This window comes from Fukomys damarensis, unplaced genomic scaffold (genome assembly GCF_012274545.1).
Source record: "Fukomys damarensis isolate Sample0158 unplaced genomic scaffold, DMR_v1.0_HiC HiC_scaffold_16, whole genome shotgun sequence".
NCBI classification, from domain to species: Eukaryota; Metazoa; Chordata; class Mammalia; order Rodentia; family Bathyergidae; genus Fukomys; species Fukomys damarensis.
In genome coordinates, this window is record NW_022900928.1 from 39,135,480 (window position 1) to 39,145,741 (window position 10,262).

General features: G+C 34.9%; 1 long non-coding RNA gene across 1 annotated transcript in view; it reads left to right on the forward strand.

The window, feature by feature from the left end:
• Window positions 1-2,592, forward strand: part of LOC109118345 — a 36,484-nt gene extending 33,892 nt beyond the window's left edge. Inside the window, exons 2-3 of the long non-coding RNA XR_002025668.1 lie at window positions 545-606; window positions 2,549-2,592. This is a non-coding gene — a long non-coding RNA (uncharacterized LOC109118345). The remainder of the gene's footprint in view (window positions 1-544; window positions 607-2,548) is intronic.
• Window positions 2,593-10,262: the final 7,670 nt, after the last annotated feature.

A 10,262-nucleotide genomic window follows, 5' to 3' on the forward strand; every position in this document is an offset into this window, starting at 1 on the left:
ATCCTTCTTCCCCACTCCTCTTATCACCAGGCTGACTCCTAAAGCTTTTAAAATCAGCTTCCTCTAAAATCCTTCCTTGGTCGTCAGAGGCGCCCTGCTATCACAGCCATAGATACCATCCTGTACCCTGGACCTCAATGTCTGCCTCCCTGTCCCTTGTTTGAATCTGTATAAGCAAAGCCTGTGAGGAGCCACATCTATCTTGTTCTGTGTACTCAATAAATAACTGGCCGATGAAAAAATAAGGAAGAGGTACAGAAATTCAGAGGGCCCCAACCCTTCTAATGGGTCAGGCCAGAGGTTTAACATTTGATTCCCTGCTACTCCCTGGAGGTTTTTTATTTGCTCTTCAGACCTTGGAAACTGTTAACCAGAGCAAGAGTGTTTCTGTTGGGAGATCTTATCTGTAAGCCTCACCACCGGGTGTCATTTTCCTCTATCTCAGCAGCCAAGGCAGTCCTCCTCCATCTCAGCTGTGTAAGTGGTGGAGCCTGTCATCCTGGATAGAGTGCAAAAACTACATTGTAATCTCTCTTTCTTTCAGGGCCACTGACCAGAGGAAATCAAAACTGAACTGACTGAGCTCTGATGTGGAGTAGCCAGTGGGTCTGTAGTTTCCTGCTGTGTTTAAAACTCCTTATCTGGCACTGCTAGGAAATCAGCAAGCTCACTGGTCAACTAGAGTCTTATCTCTAGAGCTGGCTCTTCAAAGAGATATGTGTACACCACTCCCCTGGTCAGATGTGCTGTGTCAGTGGGAGAAGAAGTAATTTGGGAACAGACAATACATATAAGTCAGTCCATGTTCTTTTGTAAAGGCACAGTTTATTTTATTTTCCCTCATTGTAAAAATAACAAGGGCTCTTTATAGAAAATTTGGCAAATGACTAAAAGTGAAAAGAAAAGCATTTCTTAGTAATTTAGTATATTTGATATATTTCCTTAATAGCTATAATTGTATACAATGTCTAATAATATAAATTGTGCCCTGACTTTAAAGATATAATGAGAACATTTCTTTACATTTTTATATTATTGGATAATCAATTTCAATGGCAATGTGATTGCTTATATATAGAATAAGTTATTTAACTATTTTCTCATTGTTAGATATTTAGATGGTTTCCAGCATTTTTCATCTGAAGTGTTATGCATGTCATTGAACATAAAGTTTTACTAAATTTATATTTATTTCCTTAGACTAGATTCCCAGGAAGATAAAATGATATGAATATTTAAAGTTCTTGGTAGATACTGTAACACAATTTGACAGAAAAGTTCTACTAATTTGTGCTCCTACCAGCAATGTTTGTGAATTCCAATGTACTGTATACTAGCTAAGACTAGTCTCCTTCAATTTTGTTTATTTTTCTTATTTGATAGAGGAAAATATCCATCACATATAACTTAGATTTCTTTCATTATTAATAATTAAATATGTTTTCATGTGAGGTAGTTCTTTTTTACATAATCTATTCAGGTCCTTTTACTGCCTTTCTGTTTGGCACTTTAATATCTTTCCTGTTAATTTTTGTGTGAATTAATGCTTATCTTCTGTATGTGTTGAAAATACTTTTTCCAGTTTGTTACTTTCCATTTAATTTTGGATAGTCTGGTGCACAGAATAAAAATTATTTTTGTACTTCAATATATTGCCTTACAACACTGTGTTATCTTCTTTTTAAAAAAATTTAAATGGCATCCCTCTCAGTGATCTGATAACCATTCTTTTTGTTTGTTTACAATGACTAAGTGTGTTTATTTGGCTGACCTCAGTGATTGAGAACCCCAGATCTAGAGTCAACCTGCCTGAATTCCAACACCAGGTCTACCAATCACCAGCTCTGTCCTGCGGGGGCAGATGACTTAACCCCCCCCACCCCCTCACCCCACTTTGACTTTCTTATTTTAGAAGCTTATATAGTAAGTGCTATGGCTATTGGTATTTAACAAATTGTATAAAGTGTGATAGAAAAATACAGCAAATGTTTAAATTTTTAAAAATATTACAATAAAACACACATTGCCCCAAATTCCTCTCAAAATATTCCATCTTGATTCAAACAAATGTATCCCACCATTCTTGTCACTTTCTGAAGCTGTTCTGAAAGCCTTCTTCATTGTTTTTGGTGGCACGGTCATGACTGCCTTGGTATCCTAAGTCGATTCAAAACATTGATGTTTCATGGTCCTTTTGACTTTAGGAAAGAGAAATTGCACTGTGGCAGATCTAGTGAAGAAAGTGAATTAGGGCACACATGTTTTTATGAGCCTTCCTTTCCTTGGATGGTATGCAAAAGCAGCCTTCACCAAATTATTTATCACACTTTGTAAACACACGAAAGAAGACTTCCAGAACTGTTTCAGAAAGTGGCAAGAATAATGGAATAAGTATGTTCGAAGTGAGGGGAAGATTTTGAATAGGATTAATGAAAATGTTTTTTACTGCAATACAAATTTTTAAAAATTTAAACATTCACCATGTATTTTGATTGCGTCTTGTATATTCATACTGTTTTAACCTTTTTTGTTGTTGTTTTTGATACAGGGTCTTCCGATGCAGTTCAGGGTGGCCTTCAACTTGCAGTGATCCTCCAGCTTCAGCCTTCCAACTGCTAAGATTGCAGGTGTGTGCCACCACCCTAAGTTATTGTTTTAATAGCTTTTACACTAAATTCTATTTTCCTATTTTTCAAACTTGTTTATTTTTCAAATATTTGGATCATTTCACCTACCTCATTTTCATGATGAAATTTCTGCTCCTAACAAGATTTTCAATGAAGATTTTGTTGTCTTTTCCTACCCCACCCCCAGGTGCTAAGGATTGTACCCAGAATAGGTGCTATACCCCTGAACCTCCTTCCCATCTTCTTTTGCATTGGCTTTACAAGCCTGGATGGCATAATAGGAATCAGTGGTATAGTGGTTAAGTGCAAGAATTACAGTATCAAATGCACTAGGCTTTGTGTGGCTCTCAAATTTGCCACTTTCTGTCTTATGTTGGTCAGGGTACTTCCCTGAGATTAAATGTCCTTATTTCTAAAATAAAATAGAAGTAAGAATAGTGCCCAAAATAATACGAATGTCCATACAAAAATAAAATAAGATATATCCATACTGTGGAATATCACTTGGTCATAAAAAGGAATGACGTGTTATATATGCTACAACATGGATAAACCTTGAAAAACTTATGCTAAATGAAATAAGCCAGTCACAAAATACCACATATTTTATTCAACTTGTTTGTAATATACAGGATAGACATATCTATACAGATGGAAGGAAGACTCCTGGTTGCATAGAACTAAGTATTATATATGCTACATCATAGATAAACCTTGAAAAAAGTACGCTAAGTGAAAGAAACTAGTCACCAAATACCATATTGTATTCCATTTATTTGTAATGTGCAGAGTAGATGTATCTATGCAGATGGAAGGCAGATTCCTGTTTGCTTAGATCTTGCAAAGAGTTAAGAATAAAAACTAAAGACATAATGTTTATAGTTAGGTCTTAAATGGTTCGAATATATTAATAGTGCTAATGAGAGACTGGAAACTTAAGTTTTAATTGCATTGTAAAATTTACCGATTAAATACAGGAATTTCCCCTAATACTAGAAAGCTATTCAGTAGACAGTGGGCAGTCATTATAATCAGATGCCTGCTACAAGGACACAGAACAGAAGTTTTAGAAAATCCCAAGTCTTAGGAGTAAACTTTAAGGATATTAGAAGAATGACTTCATTAGAACTAAGAAGAATATAGTTCAACTCCCTTTCCCATTCAGAATCAGTTTCTGCCGGGTGTGGTGACGCACGCCTGTAATCCCAGCACTTGGGAGGCTGAAGCAGGAGAATTGCTATGAATTCAAAACCAGCCTGGGCTACATAGTGAGTTCCAGGTCAGTCTCAAGTACATAGTGAGACCCTGTCTCAAAAAAACCAAAACCAAAACCAAACAAAATAAAACAAAAAAAAAAGAAAAACAGAATCAGAGTTTCTGAGGATTTTCCTAAAACATTCAGTTATTATAATATGTTAGCAATATAATCTAGTGCTTAGGAGTTCTTTGTGACTATCATGTCGGACAAGTCTGGGTAGACAAGTATGTGGTAGCCCCTTTGTTCATATGGAAAATAGGGCTGATAATGGTCTTAACCTCATAGGGCTTTATAAAAGTTAGATGTGATGCTTCATCCCCACCAAAGCCTAAAATGGTGTCTTGTATATAGCAAGTGCTAGCAAATCCCTAATAGACTCCATAGAATTGAAGGTAGGCTAAAATCTTAGGGGTAAAAGAGGAAGAGGATCCACAGATGAACACAAAGAAGGACATGTAGTATAGACAGAGAAGAAATAGGGGGCCAGGGATTTGGCTCAGAGGCACCACATTGGCCTCGCAAGCGCAGGGTCCTGATTTCAAACGTTAGTCCTAGAAAAAAAAGAAAAGAAGTCCCCTCCCACTAATAATACTGGGAAATTAATTAAAGCATTTCAAGGAGGAAGTGACCAAGAGTGCTAGTACTATATAGAAGTTGATTCAAATAAAGGCAGAGAATTGTCCATTGGCTTTGACCATTAATAGGTCATTCATATTTTAAGTATGAAGAGCCCCAATTTCAGTGGACTAAAAACACAGGAGATGATGCTATAAAGATATACACTGTCTCAACATGGAGGTGTAATATACATCATCATATTTAATCCTTGTAAAGCCTTGTGAGATTAGGGCAATTATCACCCCCATTTTCCAGATGAGCAAACAGGCTTTCAGATCCAAGGTCATGTAAAGGGCAGTTGTAAATCTCACATCCAGACTTGTCTGACATCAGAATCAGAAAGATATCTTAAGCGCCAGATTATACCACTAACATTTTGTAATGGCTATGTGTGTTGACTTCACCTCTATTGTTCAGTCTTGACCAGTTAGAATATGGCATTCCTCTGGAAACTATGCTGAGGTTAGGGATAAGCTGGCAGCCAAATTCAGGCCTTTGTGAGTCACATCCAAGATTTATATCATTATTACTGTGGAATTGAAATCCTATTTTTGTTAGACTTGAATCTGAGAGGACAAAGACCTGGAGCTGTATGTAGTAAAGCCTTTTCCCATTACATAGAATCTGAGAGTAAAGCATACATTTAGGCAAACATATCCAGAACATGGAGAGATTTTCTTGGTTCTAAGAATATTATCTGAGCCCTTGGATCAACTCCCTTTTGAAGCCAGCGTCTCTATACTTTTCATTACATGAACTAATAATTTTTGTTGATTTGTTTAAGTTTGTTTATTTGGGGTTTTCTCTCATTGACTACTAAGAGAAACCTAATGCACAGCTTATTACTGCTTGTATGGTATTTTCTCCCCAATAAAATGTTAGGCATACGGTGCTCTAATCCTCTCATATCTCTTTTTATGTTTCATATCCACCAATTCTTAGGATGGTGTCTCATATACAGCAAGTGTTCACCCAATGCCTGGTGGAGTGTATAGAACTGAATGTAGGCTGATTCTACAACATTCCCCAAAAGTTGCTTTAGTAAAGCTTTCTGTCTGCAAGCTTGCTGACTGCTACTTTTGTCTCTCAATCATAAAAGTAATCTGTAGAAGAAGTTTCAAATATTTGATCTTTCTGTTTATTTGAATCCACGTTAAACTGGAACTTAGTGTAAATATGTACTTGGAATGTTCACTGCATGTTCCAACAAAGCAGATGGGAAAATTCAGAGTGTATTGCTCTTAAATCAGTGGCTCGATAAAATGAAATGTTTTCTTTCCATTTTTTGTTTATTAAAAAAACTGGGTTTGCTTTGGAGCTTGATTCCTTTCACAGAAGGCCACTGACATCGTTGCAAATAAAAAAGGGGTAGAAAAATAGGACATTTTTCTGTTTATTACTGTGAACACGTAACAGCAATTCTGTACCAAAATGGCTGTGAACTATTTCTGTTGTACACTGTTTAGGAACACTGCTCTTTGGGCTAGACTCATTAAAGCCAAAAGATGGAGACAGAAAAAGTACTTCCAGAACACACTGAGCAGTGATATTAAATGATGTGTCATAGGTATGAACAGCTGGAAAATCTTGATTTTTGTGTATTAATAATTGCTGTATTGGCTGTTTTTCATTGAAATAGGTAGAATCTTCTACCATATCTTTGTAGTGAAATACACTGGATGAATATAATTAATTGATCATAATAATGTTCCAGTTCATAACTATAATGGCTCATCTGTACTAAGTGCTTTCATGTCAATAACAGGCAACAACTATATTATTACATCTGTTTTTACAGCTATGGAATAGCACAATTACTTAAGTTGTTCAAGGTTATACAGGTTGTAATGGAAGACCTAGGATTCATATCAGCTAGCCTTGTTCCAGAGGTTATGTTTTTAAATATTATGCTTTACTGCTTCCTAGAATATTTGTCCAGACAAGTTGATAAGCTTGAGAGAATATAGGAATGTAGCTTTTTGGGAATGTCATTTTGCAATACCTATTAAAAGTTAAATTACATTTACTTTGGATTTAATCTAGCAATATGTTCTATTGAAGTAATGGACATGTGTTGAAATTATATATAAGAATGTTTATAGTAGCATTGTTAGCATGAATTTTATCATCCTGAATGTTGATAAATGAATAAAACTTGAATTAACTGATGCAATCATGTTTATCATGTTCTTGATCTAGATCTATTAACCTGAAGATTTATCCATGTTGTATCATTAAATAAGGAAAACAAATAGCAGAGAACAGTACAGAGTGTGATCCATCTATGTCAAGTAATGAGCAAATTTATATACATGTCATTTTGTTAGGGTTGATTGGAATTAGGATACGTCAGTGTGTATTTGGAGGTTTGGGGAAGTGGTTACAAGGACATGTAAGAAAACAATGACTAAAACAGCATGGAAAAATGAACATGACATGTAAAATGAAAATGTCAAATATAAAATTCCAAACTGTTATTGCAAATATGTAGCAATTGTATATGCATTTAGGAAAAATCATGTGACAAAAGGACAAATATTAAATCAAACATCAATTTGGTAGAATGATAATTGTAGAAAAATGTTTTATTTAGACTTTGGTTGTTTTTAATGTAGACTTTAATAATAAATGAACATTAAGAAGGAAAAAAATTATAAGCTGTTTTGGCTTCTATCTAGATGTCCCTTCAACAGTTCAAGTCATGGTTTCATAGGTCAGGCTTTTCAGAGGTGGCTGGATCTACGGTATATAGTACTACTGCAATATTTGGTCAAGAGATAGTGATGGCTTAGAGTTATGGTAGTGAAAATGGAAAGAAGAGGATAGAATTGAGAGATGTTTAGCATAATTAAGAAAATTAACGGATATTGGTGGGGCTGGGGTAGGGAGCAGGATAATTAGACAAAGCAATTATAGATGACATATATTTGCTTGAATGATCAGGGAAATAGTGATACACAAACAGAAAAGATTACAGGAAAAAGAACTAGTCTGGGGTAAAAGAGGCTACATTGTACTTTGTATATACTAATTTGAATTTCCCAAAAGAAATCCAATGCCGTCAAGGAACATGGCAAAAATACAGGTCTGGAGAATAAGTCAGAAGAATAAATATACATTTAAGATTAATTGGATTATGAATGATAATTGAAGTAAAAGTAGCACTGTGCAAAGTGAAAAAGAAAAACAAGTGAAGGATTGCATCTGAGAGTAGTGAAATGTAAGGGCTGAACATTGGAGGAAGAAATCAGATAAGAAATTTGAGAAGGGAAACATTGAGATTAGGAAAATTGGGAAAATGGATTGTCATGGAAACAAAGAGAGGAGAGAATTCCAAAAAGAAGAGAATATTTGGTGATATCAAATACCCCAAAGGGAACAGGAGAAACAATGAAAAGATCAAAGTGCACAGCCAACAAAAGCAAGAATAAGCAAGTGGGTTTATCAAACTGTAAAGCTTCTTTTGAAGCAAAGAGATCAATAAAATGAAAAGGCAACCCAGGGGATTCAGAGAAAATATTTTCAAACCATATATCTGATAAGGGGTTAATATCCAAAATAAATATAGAGAACTTTTACAAATCAGAAGCACCCCCCCTAGAAATAACCCAATTTACAGAGGAACAAAGGTCCTAAAGAAGGACCTGAATTATAATACATAAAAGTATGTTCAACATCACTAATAATCAGGGAAATGCAAATCAGAACCACAGTGAGATTTTACTGTTTGAATGGGTCTTATCAAAAAGACAAGAAATAAATGTTGGCAAAAATGTGGAGGAAAGGAAACCCTTTTTTAGTGTTGGTGGGAATGTAAATTATCACTGCATCATGGCCAGCAGTATGGTGAACTTTCCTCAAAACTTACAAATAAGTTTACCATAGAACTCAACCCTGTCACTTCTGGGTATATCTGCAAAGGAAAAAAGTCAAAATCTCAAAGAGAAACCCGCATTCTCATGCTCACTCCAGCGTTGTTCACAGAGCCTAACACATGGAAATAACTGTAAGTACCTGTTGATGGGTGAATAGGTAAAGTAATTGTGGTACATGTGTACACCGGAATGTTATTCAACCATAAAAATAACGAAATTTTATCATTTGTGACAGTATAGATGAATCTTGTGGGTATTAATAAGCATGAGAAAGACAAGACAAATACTGTGCTTCTAAGTCAAATGACTTCACTTCTAAGTGGAGCGTAAAAATGTTAGACCCATAGAAACAGAGTAGGATGGGTGCAAAAATTTGGGGGATGGGGAAAATGGAAAAACATGGATTAGATGGTATAAACTTCAAGGTATAATTTTAATCAAGAGCTAGGATCTAATGTACAGTACAGTGACTATAAAAATGCTTTATTATATAGTTGAAATTTTGCATGATCCTGAGTTTCTACCATACACACACACACACACACACACACACACATAAACCTGGGTGAAGTGATGGATGTATTAACTAATTTGCTTGTAGTAATCATTTTACAATATATATACATTAAATTATCATGTTGCCTTAAATAATTTATTATTATTATTATTATTATTATTATTATTATTATTATTATTATTATTATTTGGTATTGGGCATTGAACTTAGGCCCTTGTGCTTGCAAGGCAGGCAGTAGAACCATTGAGTCAAATCCCCGGCACCTTAAATAATTTATATGATTAAATTTATACAATTTTATCTGTCAATTATATATCAAGAGAACTGGAAAGCTTTTCCAAAAATGAAAAAGGTAACTGAGAGGTGATGGATATGTTAAATTTATTTTTTTGTGTAATATTAAATTTCTTGACTGTGGTAATATACATATGTGTATATAAAAACATCATGGATTCTAGACTTAATTGACAGATTCAGTAGAGTATCTGGATACAAGGTGAATACCCAAAAATCAATAGCCTTCTTATACACAACAGACACACAGAGAGAGAAATAAGGGAAAAAATTCCTTTTACAATAGCATCCAAAAAAAAATGAAGTATCTAGGAATCAATCTAACAAAAGAAACAAAAGATCTCTACACTGAAAACTACAGCACTCTGAAAAAAGAAATTGAAGAGGATATAAGTAAACGGAAAGATATCCCCTGCTCCTGGGTAGGAAGAATCAATATAGTGAAAATCGCCATACTACCAAAACTGCTAAACAGATGCAATGCAATGCCAATTGAAAATCCAACACTATATTTCACAGAACTAGAAAAAATCCAAAATATCATTTGGAATCATAAGAGACCAAGAATAGCAAAAGCCATTCTAGGCAATAGACACATGGCAGTGGTTATGACAATTCCAAATTTGAAACTATACTACAAAGCCACTGAGATAAAAACAGCATGGTACTGACAAAGAAACAGACCTGAGGATCAGTGGAACAGATTGGAAGATGCAAAAACAAATCCAGAAGTACTCAGCTACCTCATCTTTGACAAAGGAGCTAACAATCCCCACTGGAGGAAAGATAGCCTCTTTAATAAATGGTGTTGGAAAAACTGGATGTCAACCTGCCACAGATTAAAATTAGACCCTTATCTTTCGCCAGGCACTAAATTAAAATCCAAATGGATTAAAGATCTAAATATTAAAACAGAAACATTAAACTTGCTGGAAGGTAAGTTAGGCAGAACTCTGGAAGACATTGGTATAGGAAAAGACTTTATGAACAAATCCTCAGTAGCACGGGAACTAGCAGAAAGAATCAACAACTGGGATCTCATCTTACTAAAAAGCTTCTGTACTTCAAAAGAA